The 15,746-nt window shown below is 39.6% G+C and overlaps 1 protein-coding gene across 1 annotated transcript in view; it reads left to right on the plus strand.

Annotated features, from left to right (window-relative positions):
* Mib1 (MIB E3 ubiquitin protein ligase 1) overlaps nucleotides 1-5,573 on the plus strand; it is a 124,466-nt gene extending 118,893 nt beyond the window's left edge. The window contains exon 22 of the mRNA XM_039096931.2: nucleotides 4,825-5,573. The gene's annotated coding sequence lies outside the window, so the exon portion shown is untranslated. The remainder of the gene's footprint in view (nucleotides 1-4,824) is intronic.
* Nucleotides 5,574-15,746: the final 10,173 nt, after the last annotated feature.

A 15,746-nucleotide genomic window follows, 5' to 3' on the forward strand; every position in this document is an offset into this window, starting at 1 on the left:
GTATTAACTTCTCACTGTTTGCTTCAGCCATTTATAGGAAAAGATCTGTGAAAAGTAATTTCATTTTTCCTTGTGACCGCTGACCTGGGCTTGATCTAATCAATGCGTGCACACCATCCTTTCTGTGCCTCTGAGGGCTCTTCAGCTGGGTGGTGCATTGTTAGAGGCAGCAGTCTTTTCTGTATGTCTATTAATTCTGACAGTGTTAGGGATTCTGCCTTCATCAGAAGCCTTGCTTCCGTTCTCTTGGATAGTAACTTTACTATAAAGAACGTAGTTTTTCTTTATACTCACAGCTTAGTGCCAGATACTTAGAGAAGGGTGCCAGGGCATGTGGAAAAGCATGGGAAATACATGTTGACTTGGTTAGGGGGCTAAGCATTTTGTCTCCTTTCAATGAGTAATCTCTGTATCTAGCCTAAGTATATGTGCATAAGAGTTTATTGTAAAAAATCTCTCCGTTATTTACAATAGTGTCTATTATTTGCTGTGTATAAGCATGTACTCTTAAGGATAGTGCTCTTTGAGGATAGCTTCCCCTGCGTTTGAATCTGGCTAGCTTGTATCGGGTTGTTTTTTTCTTTTTCTTTTTTTCCTTTTTTTTCTTCCCCTCTTTTTTTGCTATAGCAACTAAATGTGGGAGAGCAGTGTCCAGCCTGGCTGTACTTTGTGCCTTGGCCCGGCCTCGCGGTGAGCTGAGCTGCTGGCTGCCATGCAGACTCAGCAGTTCTTTGTCTGTGTTGAGTTGAGTAACTGCTTTGTTTCTCCTTTGTGTCTTTGAGATAGAGTCTCACTGTGTATTCCAAGCTGACCTGGAACTTACTGTGTAGCTCAGGCTGGCCTCAACCTCATGATCTTCCTGCCTCTGCCTTCCAATTGTGGGATTATAGGAGGGGATCCCACTATATTTAACAACTGTTAATCATTTTGGAGGGTACAGTCCTTATTAGTTTCAAATTAGGAATATTGTAAGGAAGCAATGAGGCTATTTTCTAAGTATAATTCGAAGGTTTTTTGTTTTTTTAAAGATACATCTGATATGATGTTTACATAAAGAGACAAACTATCTTCTTGCAGACTTGGAAAGAGCAGAAACGAGGATCTTTCTCTCTTGCCATAGGCTGCCCAACTCTTTCCACTTGTCCTCAGGCAGGGAGGGATGGCTGCTACACGGCGCGCTGCCCCAAGAACTTGTGCACCACAGCTGCACCCATTTCACTCCTTTCTCTCCCAAGCTGCAGTGCTAATCCCTATACCCTGTAAAAATTATGTCTGACAAGGGATAGACCTCCTGACCAGCTCCATCATCTCCTCAGTGCAGAGCAGAGCACACTAGGTTAGGAGAGAGAAGCCTCCCAGTCTCTGTAATGCTGGGCACTTACAGCTTCCTCTTTGTCACTTGGCCGTTCATGTTATGCATATTATGAACAGATGCACTTCTGTTCAGATCTTTAGGCATCTAAATTAGTGTACATTTGTTTTGGGTTTACAGGAGACAGTAAAACTAGGAACTGAATGAATCATGAATCATGCCAGCGACTCAGCGACTTCCTCCGCACTCCCTGAAACTACTACCTCCTAGTCTCTTCACAACACTTGGCCCCTTGGGCATCTTTCCTTCCTGTTACCCAAACCTCTTTTTCCTGTGCCTCAGACGAATTCTTACTTTTCTTTAGAATTATTTTTACAATGACATGCATTCATTTTTTAAAGTATTGGACTTTGGGGGCTAAATGGGGAGGGCAGGGAAGAAGGTCAGTGTCTTGGCGCACTCAGAGTTTATGCTGCAGTTGTGTATTTGCAGCCATCTGTGAACAAAAGGATGGGATCCTGAGGCATGTTAGCATTCCTAGCTGGTGTTTCAGGAGAGCTGTCCAGGAGCAATATTGGATTCACTTTCTGTACCCTTCTCCTATATTCACTAAGACTGTCAGCTTTCTTACTCAGCACACACACAACTTACCAGGCAGTGCTGTCACAGCTGCTCTTGTTCATATAGTCTAACATTCTTACCTGTGCTGTACACATAGGGAATTTTATTGGGAGCAGGGTTTTCAAGAGAATATAATTTTATATTAGTGTAAGAATATTATACTAGGCAAATGTTTAGTTTAGTTGCCTGAATTATGCTTAAGGTATCTGTAATTGAATAATGGCAAGTTAACCAGAAGGCTACTGAAACATAAAATTAACTGGAAATAACCCCTTAAATTTATATTTTTGATGACTTTAGCCTGAACATTTTATTTTAGAATGTCGAAAATGCATGCTGCTTAAGATTTGTCTAGTTCAAAACTGAAACCTTGCTGGGTCATTTTTACACACGGGAACATCCTGGTAGTTATGTATTGCCTAATGGATGGTTTTTGTTTATTTTGAATTCTGGACGCTTTTTGGATGAGGACTAGTTAAACTTGTCAACTAGGACAAGGCTGGATGGAGCAGAGCTGGCTTGAGGATTGGGGTTGCAGCAAACAGGAAACAAACACTAAGCACAGAGGAAAGGAGCATCATGTAGGACCTACCATGGTATTAGTGGAGAGGGTGTATTTAACTAAAACATAAAAAGGGGTCTATAAGGTCAGTTCTTCATGTGGCTTGTCAATCATTTTGTAAGTAACAGATTTTAACACGACTTGCTTTCAGAGTGTCAGAAATGTTTATAGTAATAATTTATATAAAAAAGTACTCATGGATACATTTTTTGTATTGTTTAAATTGCAGTGATAACCACATATTGCAGTGAGAAGGTTTGTTGTCCTGACTGCTTCTAAACATGCAGTTCAGAAGGGTCACTTCCACTCAACTCGTTGGGAAACAAGGGTAGAACTTTATCCTACACCCATCAAATGCTCTCTTCTTCCTTCCCAGTGTGCAATAGGGTTCTGACTACTTATAACACAAACACTCAGATTACTGAGTAGAGTCATTTGTGTTTGCAAGATCCAAACCTAAGTAAACAGCAGGTTCCCGAGAATTGAGGAAGGGCATCTTTCCCCTGTTATAACTGTTATTTTTTTACATGTATGCTAATTGAACGTGTTTATTATTTTGTTTTGAGCCAGAGGGGGAAAATACATTTTAAATATGAGAAATAAGTTAGCTTTGGTTTTGTACTGTATTGGGAAGGTAATAGATTTTCACAAGTAATTTGTGCCTTGTTATAGATGTCAGTTGTCATTGAGTCTACCTGTCAAAGTCACAGAATACATTTTTCTTTCAAAATGGCAACCTAATTTAGCTTGCTTGAATATTACAATAGGAATGCTTACTGATACTACTTGATAATCATGTATATCCTTTTGACTTACACACACACACACACACACACACACACACACACACACACATTCAATAGCAGTATTGATAGTTACAGTTGTATGTCTTTAAACACTAAACATGAGGAAGCTTTTTAATGTTGTCTTGTGGGTGTGTGTTGCATTACTGCAGTGAGGGAGAAAGAAATCCTTCGCACCGAGCTTCAGTGGCTGATAAGTGGCTAGCAGTGGGTAAAATTACAGTGTAAAAATAGGAGTGGCTAGTTAATAAAGTTAAGTTGCTACCTTGGCATTTTCTACCTCCTTTTCTACCAGAATACTGCTTTTCTTTCCCCCGTCTAGCATCTTGTCTTATTTGTGGGAGAAAAGGAAACAACCTGAAGTTAAAGTTAGATTTTCTTTTTCTGAGAATTTAAGCAATAGGTACAGGAAAAGTGACCTGTCACATTAATTTGGTGCCTAAATGTAAAGGTTTGAATTGATATCTACAACTGTCTAAGAAGGAGAGTAGTGCTGAGTATTTGGACTGTCCTGTATAGTTCTCTTGATTTTATTTTAGAAACATGACTTCTTTCTTTCAAAAGCAAAGTGGTTTTCTAATTGTTTTATGAAATATGCCATTTTGTCTGAGTATAGTTTCAGGAAGCTATTGAAAGTTCTGACTCAGGGCTTTTTAACAGTTAAAGCAATTGTTACTATATTTTGGAAATTCCATCTGCATAATTCTTCAGTGCCTTGATTAACTTGGCAACACTTAAAAACTTTGTATTAGGCAACCTTCAGTGCACCAGCCATGACACGCATGTTCCAAGTCATACTGCTAAGCATGTGCAGGAGCCACCTGCCTGTGCTGGGTTTGCAGAATTCTTTAAGGGAAGTATTCTACATTTGCACTTGATACTTGTTTTTTTTTTGTTTTTTTTATTCTGTTTTTTACAAACTGATTATTCAAGGCCATGGCACTGTTACCAGAAAAATGGTGTTTGCTTTCTATATGCATGTCACCTTAAACAGCTGTTGAAGAGAAGACAGAGCTCACACACTTTGTATCTAGTAGGAAAAGAAGATCAATTCAGAAAACAGATCATCTTCCTCAAGTGGAAACCAAACCAAACCCTTTGTTTAAGTGGTTCAGTTAAATAATTAATTGAAAGGAAATCATGAATTGCATGTCACTCTTAATGCTGATCTGTAGACTAAATGCATGTTTTTCTGTCTCCTTCAGTATGTGTCTGCCATTCTAAGTACAGTATTTTCAAATGGTAGAAAAAAGGCTGACTCAAATGTTTTGCTTTGTAATTTTTCCAGTTCTTTTTTAGCTTTCAATGTTGGAATAAATTTAAGTCTTGTTTATGGATAAAGTTTCTGTATGGAAAAATAATTCTTGCTTATTAGCTTTTGTTTAAGAAAAAAGCTTAGTAAAAACTAAGCTTTTAAAAATAAATGCAAACATTTACCATTAATAAAATCTGTGGTGTAATATGTTTTTCACTGACTTTTTGGAATCTAGTCTTTATAATAATATAAATGAATTTTTATTTTTAAGGCATTTGAAAGCAAATCTCAGTACATCAAAAAATTCTGTTATTGGAAAGAAAATTACCATATCTTTGAGAAACAAGGACATCTCTCCAACTCACTGTAAGAAGTAAGCATCCCCATCTAGAAGGCTCTCCTTGTGAGTGCTCACATGTCAGGAGCCTGTCCAAAGGTCAAAGAAGCTTGCATGTTTTAGCACCTACACTTACAGGATTAAGGTGTATTTGGAAAGTAACCCGAATAGAACAGACTTGATCAGAGAAAGCCAGACAGGAAGGACTCAGCTTTTCTCTCTATATAGATAACATATTTCTAAAAAGCTTATTTCTCTTCAGAAGACAAATATATTTGTGTCTGCGTGTGTATATATAACATTTTTAAAAAGTAGATATTTTCCAGCAATGATGTATCTCTCCTTTTCAGTGTTTTGTGACTACTCAGTCATTGAATAGTTTGGGGGTATTTTATTTTTAAAGTTGTGAGATGTACTTGTTTGTAAAGGTTTGAGAGGTTTTTCTAATTCTAGTTTAAAAGATATGTCAAATGTCTAAAAGAAAATCAATTGAAAACTAAATCTTTTGTTTAATTAATAAAAGCACATGTGTTCCATCTTTTAACCTGAATTTATTTTGGATAACCTCTAATTAATTGTATTTTGTGTTTATTTCTATTACTGTATAAGTAGATATCTCATGGTCCATATTTTTTACTAAATTGAAACTGCAGGTTTAATAATAAAAGACATTTTAGAAAATATGCTTTATATTTTTATCATTGACAGTTACCCTTCACATAGATTAGATTTCACTAATATGTTATGGCACAGCATATCTCAAACCTTTGGTAATGCTTTTTAGAGCAAGAGGAGATGTTCAGAAGCTGCAGGGACGCATGAAAGAAGTGGAATGCCAAAGTAATTGCTGTAGCCTGAGCCTCGGCTGATAGTTTCCCCATTTACAACCAAAATGATAGTTGATGAGCTCACTTTTCTTTCGTGAGAACTAATAATAATGATAACTGGAGTGAGTGAGTGCAATCCAGACCCGCAAACTAAGACTAATGATGAAGCAGGTGAGTTCAAGCCCACCGAACCACATGAGGCCTAGTTTAAAAAGGAAAACACAGTATGACCAACAGTTCTATCCCTGAGTCTTTTATGTTTATCTTATTTATTTATTTTACCACCTAAATGATTTAATTCCCTGAAAGGTGTTCCCGTCAAAGAAAACTGGGGACTCTGGATAGCTATCAAAAACACTGCCTTTAAAATAATTAGCCTTTAAAAACAAAGCAATGTGAAAAGATGATTTCATGCTGAATTTCATGGGATGTTTATAGAAGAAATTATGCCAGTTATGTACCGTCTCTGAGGAAGATAGAAACAGAATGAATGCTTTCCTGAGAGAGATTCCAGGCTTATAAGTAAAAAGACAATATGCCTTAGGTTTCTTTTTAATTTCATCTATGAATTCTATCAGTAAAAATACCACCAAAATGTATTCTGTGGATTTTGACAAAGTGACATTAAAGTTTATATGGAAAAAGAAAGTTTGAGGATTAATACTCTGTATACAGCTGAAGTTCCATAATCGGCCACATGCTAACTAGCAGATGAATGGATGAAGAAATTTGGTATATGTACAATCTGGCTGTAAAGAGTGAAATGTCATCTGACAAAAAATTGGTTAGAACTTAGAGATCATCATATTCAGTGATAGATTTAGACAAATGTTGTGATGTGATATTAATGTGGTCAACTTAACAGTGTCCAGACTCCTCTAGGAGACTTTCGTGAGGGGTTTTAGAGGTTTTATCCTCTGGCTATGCTTGTGAACATGCTCTGACAACGGTACAAGTAGGAGAGTCTATCTTAACTGGGTGGCGCTACTCCATGGACCAGGATCCTGGATGAAACGAGGAGAAGGCAGTTGACTGAGCACTCACTCTGTCCACCTCCTGACCAGATGCGCGTGACAGCCACTTCAAGCCTCTACCTTCAGGACGTTCCAGCTATGATTTGACTGTACCTTCACTGTTAACCCAAGCAATCTCTCCTTTCTCGAGTTGCTTTTGCCAGGTAATCTCTCAGAGTAATCGGGAAAGTGATGGATATACAAACTCAGTAATAGAGTTGCTAACATGTAAAAACCCAACAATACCAAGTGCCAACAACAACAACAAAATCCAAAACAACCAAGAATGCCCACTGCTTCCTGACAGGAGTACAAAATGGAGAAGATGGTTTGGCCAGCCTAGTCTACAACATGAGTTCAGACAGAGCTACACAGAAAACCTTGTCTTAAAAGACAAAATGAAACAAAATTTTAAAAATCTATAAACAAGGGCCGGAGAGATGGCTCAGCAGTTAAGAACACTGGCTTCTCTTCCAGGGGTCCTGAAGGATGCCCAGCAGCCACATGGTGCTCACAACCATCTATAATGGGATCTGGTGCCCTCTTCTGGTGTGTCTAAGGACAGTGACAGTATACTCATACATTTAAAAAAAAAATTAAATCTTTAAAAAAGAAGGCACCTTGTCTCAAATGGAAATTTGTCTGAATGTGCTTAAAAAAAAAAACAAAACAGCATATGAATATTTAGTTATAATTGTCAAAAATTAAACATACAAGTGATGGTTGTCAATAGGTTTAACAAGTCAGTAAGTGTATATACAGTGTAATAATCAGAAATAAAATGAAGTGAGCTATCTGGACATAAAAAGTACAAAGGACTGTTAAACACATCAAATAAAAGATGTTAAAAAGTGAGACACTGCACGGTTCCAGCTTTCTGACTCACAGGAAAAAGTCTGGCTATAGAGACAGTAAAATAGCCATGGTTGCCACATTTTGGGTCATGACCTGGATGGGTAAGCAGAATACAAAATATTTATATGACAGAGAAGTTATTTAGTACTGATATTGTAATGACTTGTATATTATATAGAACCATAAAGTAAAGAGTGTCCTCTTGGATCTGAAGGCCTGGCTATGACATCTCACCACACTGATTGACAGTGATTTGGCTGACTTGGCTAGGTAGGCAGGCGTCCCCTTCCCTCATTGTTTCATGAGTCCTTAAAGGTTCATACCTGATAGATGAAGACAGACAGCCCTGACATGAGAGGACCATTCCAATTAAGGGTATGAGTAGCTGTGCTCTCCTGTCAGAACTTCCACATAGCTCTCAAGAATGAACCCTACTTCATACTGTAGACTTCCACTAATAGTAGTTTATTAGTATTTTAAATCTTATATCACCAGACTGTCTCAACCCACCAGCTCCGAAATAATGACACAGACACTATATTTATGAAAGCTTAGACCTTATCGCTTAGTCTATTTCTCAACTAGCTTGTATAACTTACTCATTTATTCTAATCCAAGTTCTGTCATACAGTTAGTTTCCCTCCTCTGACTCTTGCTCACAGTTCCTGTCTCTGCCTAGAAGTTCTGCCTTTCCTCTCCTGCCCTGCTATAAGCCATCAGCTCCTTATTAAACCAATAAGAAGTGATAGAGAATTTGTTTACCAAACACTGAGACAGGTGATGCTTCATAAAAATATCAATAACAAAGTCGACCTGCACTCAACTCTGCTGATATGGAAATCAGCATTTGAGTAATACAAAGACAACCTTTGCACTATGCACAAGAGATTATCAGTTATTTGATTGATTGATTGTTATTGTGTCTATATATGAGCCTGTTGGGGCCAGAGGATAGCTTAGTGGAGATAGTTCTCTCCTTCCACCTTTACATGGGAATCGAACTCAGGTAGTCAGGCTTGTGTAAAAGTGTATTTGAATGTGCTTGACCCAGGGAGTGGCACTATGAGGAGGTGTAGCCTTATTAGAGGAAGTGTGTCACTGTGTGGGTAGGCTTTGAGACCCTCCTCCTAGCTGCCTGGAAATCTTCTCCTGTTTGCCTTTGAAACAGGATGTAGAACTCTCTGTTCCTCCAGCACCATACCTTCCTGAATGTTGCCATGCTTCCTACCATGATAATAATAGACTGAACCTCAGAACCAGTAAGCCAGTCCCAGTTAAATGTCCTTTGTAAGAGTTGCATTAGTCATGGTGTCTCTTTACAGCAAAGTAAAACCCTAAGACACCCACTTAGCCATCTCACTGGCCCCTGGTATATTAATTTTGATTCTTCAAAAGTTCCAAAAATACCACACTATTGCAAGGTATTACTAATAGCAAAAGCTACATGTGAGGCAGTGTATGGCAACTGCTCTGTTTGCTCAACAAGTTGGTAAACCTAGAACTGTTCTAAAAATCTTTTTTAAAAATCCAAGAGTAATTTTAATAATGTCTGTTTCCTTTCATAAAACAAGGTATGAGGCTGTGCATGGGCGCGCATACCTTTTGCCCCAGCACCTTGGAGTCAGGGGCCCATTTGAGGCAGGTAAGCTCCAGGACAGCCAGGGCTACATAGTGAGATCTTGTCTCAGAAAAAGAAATAACTAGTCAAATCCTGGAGTTGGAATTACAGACACTTATGAGCCTTCATATGGGTACTGAGAACCAAACCTAGATACTCTGAAATAGCAAGTGCTTTTAGTCACTGAGCCCCCTTTTACCTTTTTAATTTTTTTTCACAGATAAGGTCTCTCATTGGGCCTAGAGTTTACTATTGAAAATGTAAAATTGCAAAATTAATGACATGCACTAGAGAAGTAATTATGTGGCCAAATATAAATGCTTATTGTGCCTATATGTGGTGGGTTTTTGTTATTTTGTTTTATTATTTTTGAGGTAGTCTCACTATATAGTCTCTCGCTGGCCTATAACTCACTGTAGACCAAGCAGCCCTTGAACTCAAGATCTGCCTGCGTCTGCCTTTAAAGAGCAAAGATTAAAGGCAGTTCCACCAGGCCTGGCCAGTGTGTAGTTATAAATCCTATGAAGAACTAGGTGGTTAAGAACAAGAATGTAAAAGGTGAGAGAGGGTGCTGGGGTTTGATGATTTCCTCAAAACTTCGAGTGTTGATGTTCAATACTGACTGTGAAATAAGATAAAGGCTGAATTCTATTCTGATGCCTTAGAGGTGGGGCCTTTGGGAGGTGGTTAGACTACATGAGGTTATTCTGGTGGGACTCCAGGATTGAATCCTGTTGGCCTCTTAAGAAACCAGACAATGTGCCTGCCTCTCTAGCTCTTTGATGCCGTATGCCACTGTGGAATGCTGCCACCAAGAAGGACATGAGGAGAAGCCCCAGATCTCACATCTGCAGGACCAAGAGCAAAATCCACTTCCATTTTAGGAATTAGTGTGTCTTGGTTACTTTGCTATAGTAATGAAAAGGAACCAATATAGAAGGCAGGTAGAACATTACATTTCTAAATGTATAGTTATTCAAAGAAAGTAAACTAAGACATTAAGAATTTAGAAATGTACACATTTGGGTAACCATTAAAATGAAGACAGCAAAACAATGCTGGACACATTAACTGAAAGGAAGAGCACCATGGCCTCTCCTTATGCAGTTTAACTCAGGAATTTTGCTTCTGTAAAAGCTGAGTAAGAAAGAAAAAAGGAAATTTCCCCTCAGAGTTTGGCATTTTGAGGCCAGCCTGGACTACATTTGACACAGCCTCAACCTTTTCTTGGGAATGAGACCTAGGAAGTTAACAATCTTGCCTGCACTGGATTGATGAATTGAAAAGTCTGGAGCTTCTGGCTTCCTCCTGCACCTTTAGCTGACCTGGTGCCACACCTCTCTGTACCCTGATCACTTGGGGAGAGAGCTGGATTCTCAGAAATGGAAATAATCCTGAGAGCACAGATGAGACCACCACTTCTGGTCACATTCCTGGCCCAAGAGGAACCTGACTGGAGTCCCGTGGACACAGGAACCAAGGAGCAGTCTGGGACAGGATCCTTCTGGTTTCCACCTGCTCCTGGAGCTGTCCCTGTGCCACAGTTGTCTGTACCCGGATCCCAATTGGAGAAAGCCCGTCTCCAAGATTGCTGACACACAGGCTTACAGGAGTGTCAAGCCACTGTTAGAGACAGCAAGACTAGCTAACACCAAAGAGAGGCAGATGGAAGAGGTAAGGGTAAAAATCTAAGTAGCAGAAACCAAGGCCCCCCACCACAGCAAGCCCTGGATACCCAAACACTGGAAAAGCATTATTTTGATTTAAAACCACAACTCATGATGATGATAGAGAACTTTAAGAAGGACATAAATAATTCTCTTTAAGAAATACAGGACAACACAGATAAACAGAAACCTTTAAAGAGGAAGCAAAAAAAACGCCCATAAAGAATTACAAGAGGGGTTGGGGATTTGGCTCAGTGGCAGAGCGCTTGCCTAGGAAGCGCAAGGCCCTGGGTTCGGTCCCCAGCTCCGAAAAAAAGAACCAAAAAAAAAAAAAAAAAAAAAAAAAAGAATTACAAGAAAACACAACCAAACAGGTAAAGGAATTGAACAAAACCATCCAGGATCTAAAAGTGGAAATAGAAACAATAAATCACAAAGGAAGACAACCCTGGAGATAGAAAACCTAGGAAAGATCAGGACTCAAGCTACAGAATGCAAGACAGAAAAGAGAATTTCAGGGGCAGAAGATACCATAGGAAACTGACACAACTGTCAAAAAAAATGTAAACTGCAAAAAGCTCCTAATCCAAAACATCCAGGAAATCCAGGACACAATGAGAAGATCAAACCTAAGGATAATAAGTATAGAAGAGAGCCTTAAAGAGTGAGTAAATATCTTCAACAAAATTATAGAAGAAAATTTCCCTAACCTAAAGAAAGAGATGCCCATGAACATACAAGAAGCCTACAGAACTACAAACAGATTGGACCAGAAAAGAAATTATTGGTGTCACACAATAGTCAAAACACCAAATGCACAAAGCAAAGTATTAAAAGCAGTATTGGGGGGGGGGTGTCAACACATAAAGGCAGACCTATCAGAATTACCCCAGACTTCTCACCAAAGACTGAAAGCCAGAAGACCCTGGGCAGATTTCATACAGAACCTAAGAGAACACAAATGCCAGCCCAGGCTACTATATCCAGCAAAGCTCTCAATTACCATAGGTGGAGAAACAAAGATATTCCATGACAAAGCAAAATTTACACAATATCTTTCCAGAAATCCAGTCCTACAAAGGATAATAGATGGAAATCTCCAACGCCAGGAGGGAAACTACACCTTAGAAAAAGCAAGAAAGTAATCTTTCAACTAACCCAAAAGAAGATAGCTACACAAACATAATTCCACCTCTAACAACAAAAATAACAGGAAACAACAATCATTGGTCCCTAATATCTCTCATCATCAATGGACTCAATTCCCCAATAAAAAGACATAGACTAAGACTGGATATGTAAAAAGGATCCAGCATTTTACTCCTAGCCAGAGCAATCAGACAACAAAGGGAGGTCAAAGGGATACAAATTGGGAAGAAGTTAAAATACCACTATTTGCAGATGATATGATAGTATACTTAAGTGAACCCAAAAATTCCATCAGAGAACTCCTAAACCTAATTAATAACTTCAGCAAAGTGACTGCATATAAAATTAAATCAGTAGCCTTCCTCTACTCAAAGGATAAACAGGCTGGGAAAGAAATTAGGGAAACGACATCCTTCATAATAGTCACAAATAATATAAAATACCTTGGTGTGACTCTAACCAAGCAAGTGAAAAATCTGTATGACAAGAACTTCAAGTCCCTAAAGAAAGAAATTGAAGATGTCAGAAGATGGGAAGATCTCCCATGCTCATGGATTGGCAGGATTAATATTGTAAAAGTGGTCATCTTGCCAAAAGCAATCTATAGATTCAATGCAATACCTATAAAAATTCCAACTCAATTCTTCATAGAGTTAGAAAGAGCAATTTGCAAATTCATTTGGAATAACAAAAATTCCAGGATAGTGAAAACTGTCCTCAACAATAAAAGAACTTCTGGGGGAATCACCATCCCTGACCTCAAACAATATTACAGAGCAGTCGTGATTAAAAACTGTATGGCATTGCTACAGAGACAGACAGGTAGATCAATGGAATAGAATTGAAGATCCAGAAATGAACCTGCACACCTATGGTTGCTTGATCTTTGACAAGGAGTTAAAACCATCGAGTGGACAAAAGATAGCATATTCAATTAATGGTGCTGGTTCAACTGGAGGTCAGCCTGTAGAAGAATGCAAATTGATCCATTCTTATCTCCTACAAAACTCAAGTCCAAGTAGATCAAGGACCTCCACATAAAACCAGATGCACTCAAACTGATAGACAAAAAAGTGGGGGAAAAGCCTCAAACACATAGGCACTGGGGAAAATTTCCTGAACAGAACACCAGTAGCTTATGCTCTAAGATCAAGAGTTCACAAATGAGACCTCATAAAATTGCAAAGCTCCTGGAAAGCAAAGGACACTGTTATTAGGACAAAACACCAAGCAACAGATTGGGAAAAGATCTTTACCAATTCTACATCTGATAGAGGGTTAATATTCAATATATTAAAAAACTCTTAAGAAGTTAGACTCCAGAGAATCAAATAACCCTATTTAAAAATGGGATACTGAGTTAAAGAATTCTCAACTCAGGAATAATGAATGTCTGAGAAGCACCTAAAGAAGTGTTCAACATCCTTAGTCATCAGGGAAATGCAAATCAAAACAACCTTCAGATTCTACCCAGTCAGAATGGCTTAAGATTAAAAGCTCGGGTTACAAGAGATGCTGGTGAGGATGTGGAGTAAGAGGAACAATCTTCCATTGTTGGTGGGATTGCAAACTGGTACAACTACTCTGGAAATCAGTCTGGAGATTCCTCAGAAAATTGGACATAATACTACCTGAGGACCCAGCTATACCACTCCTGGGCATATACCCAAAAGATGCTCCAACATGTAGCAAGGACATATACTACACTATGCTCATAGCAGCATTATTTATAATGGCCAGTAGCTGGAAAGAACCCATACATCCCTCAACAGAGGAATGGATACAGAAAATGTGGTACATCTACACAATGGAGTACTACTCAGCTATCAAAAACAATGACTTGATGAAATTCTTAGGCAAATGGATGGGACTAGAGAATATCCTGAGTGAGGTAACCCAATCTCCCCCCTCCCCCACACACACAACACCCACACACATGGTATGCACTCACTGATAAGTGGATACTATCCCAAAAGCTTGGATTACCCAAGATACAATCCCCAGACCCCAGAAGGTCAAGAAGGACAACCGAAGTGTGAATGCTTCATTCCTTAGAAGGGGGAACAAAAATATTCATAGGAGGAGATACGGAGACAAAGTTTGGAGCAGAGACTGAAGAAAAGGCCATCCAGAGACTTCTCCACCTGGGGATCCAGGTCATATACATACAGCCACCAAACCCAGACAATGTTGCTGATGCTAAGAAGTGCATCCTGACAGGAGCCTGATCTAACTGTCTCCCGAGAGGCTCTGCCAGAACATGACAAATACAGAGGCGGATACTTGCAGCCAACCATTGAACTGAGAACTTGGTTCCTGTTGGAGGAGTTAGAGAAAGGATTGAAGGAACTGAAGTGGTTTGCAACCCTATAAGAACAATACCAACCAACCAGAGCTCCCGGAGACTGAACCACCATCCAAAACTCTTTGGACACATGGATAGACCCATGGCTCCAGCTGCATATGTAGCAGAGGATGGCCTTGTTGGGCATCAATGGGAGGAGAAGCCCTTTGTCCTGCCAAGGCTTGATCCTTCCCCACTTCCCCAGTGTAGGGGAATGTCAGGGCAGGGAGGCAGGAAGGGGTGGGTGGATGTGTGGGGGAACAGCCTCAGAAGAAGGGGGAGGGGGAATGGGATATGGATGGGAAATTGGGAAAGGAGATAACATTTGAAATGTAAATAAAAATGTCCAATAAAAAATTTTAAAAAAAAGAAAAAGAAAAGTCAGGGGAGCCCAGGAAGTTATGATCATCAGCCCTGAGGTCAGGCCAGGCAATTAAAAAATAAAAAAGGGTGGGGGACCCAGTTTCTTCAAGTTTAGCTCAGTGTCCATTACTGTTCAGCTCACATCTTCCCTTTTGGAGGAAAGAGGTGCCACCCTGTCTTCAGTCATCAGTCAGGTGCAGCAAGTTTTCTTTTGATATTCACCTCACACCTCTTCCAGAGTTTTGACAGTAATGGTGTAGTGAGAATTTTGGTTTCTTTAACAACCTTGTTATAGATGTAAACATGGTTTTATCTTAATCCCAGGTATGGGATACTACTGAGCTGCTTCAGGTTATCCACCACTGCTTATAATGATTGTCTCGTGCTCCAGGAGAGGAGTGATTTTTGCCAGCTGCAGATGGTTTATGTTTGGAATTCTGGGGACACTTGAGAGGGTATAAATGCTGGAGCCCAGAGCCCTAAGAGGGCCTGTATTGGCTGCTGCTCCCCTGCTGCTGCATTTGCTGTTGCTGGATTGCTGTTTTGCTGAATTGCTGGTTGGAGATCGGATTTCCCCTAAGGAACTTGATGCCCCTAATCAACAGAAAGTAGTCTAAAGATGTCTATACCCCCTTTCCTTTCTAACCTTTCTTATCTAGCTTTGGGGGGTTGGAAGGGTGGTAGATCAGAGAACCCAATAAAGTAGCCCCCAAAAGTACGCTTACAGGATGGGGACCTTGAATGTGAGGATCTTTGAATTTTCTCTGTACTCTCTGAACACAGTGGAGCTGAGGGTTGCCCTCTGACTACTGAGGAGAGGGTGGTGCACTGGTCCTATCCTCTAAGGTTCAGCCCCTCAAGAGGGACACCATACTTCCCACATAAGAAGTGTGTCCACCTGTCTGTGTTTGCAGGTACAGTCATCTGGACTCCCTGTGAAATATGCTCCTTTACTTGTTTACCTCTCAGTGCCTAGCATCATGGAGTCTAGTAATATGATACCACCATGTTTAAGGACAA

This window comes from Rattus norvegicus, chromosome 18 (genome assembly GCF_036323735.1).
Source record: "Rattus norvegicus strain BN/NHsdMcwi chromosome 18, GRCr8, whole genome shotgun sequence".
Taxonomy (NCBI): Eukaryota; Metazoa; Chordata; class Mammalia; order Rodentia; family Muridae; genus Rattus; species Rattus norvegicus.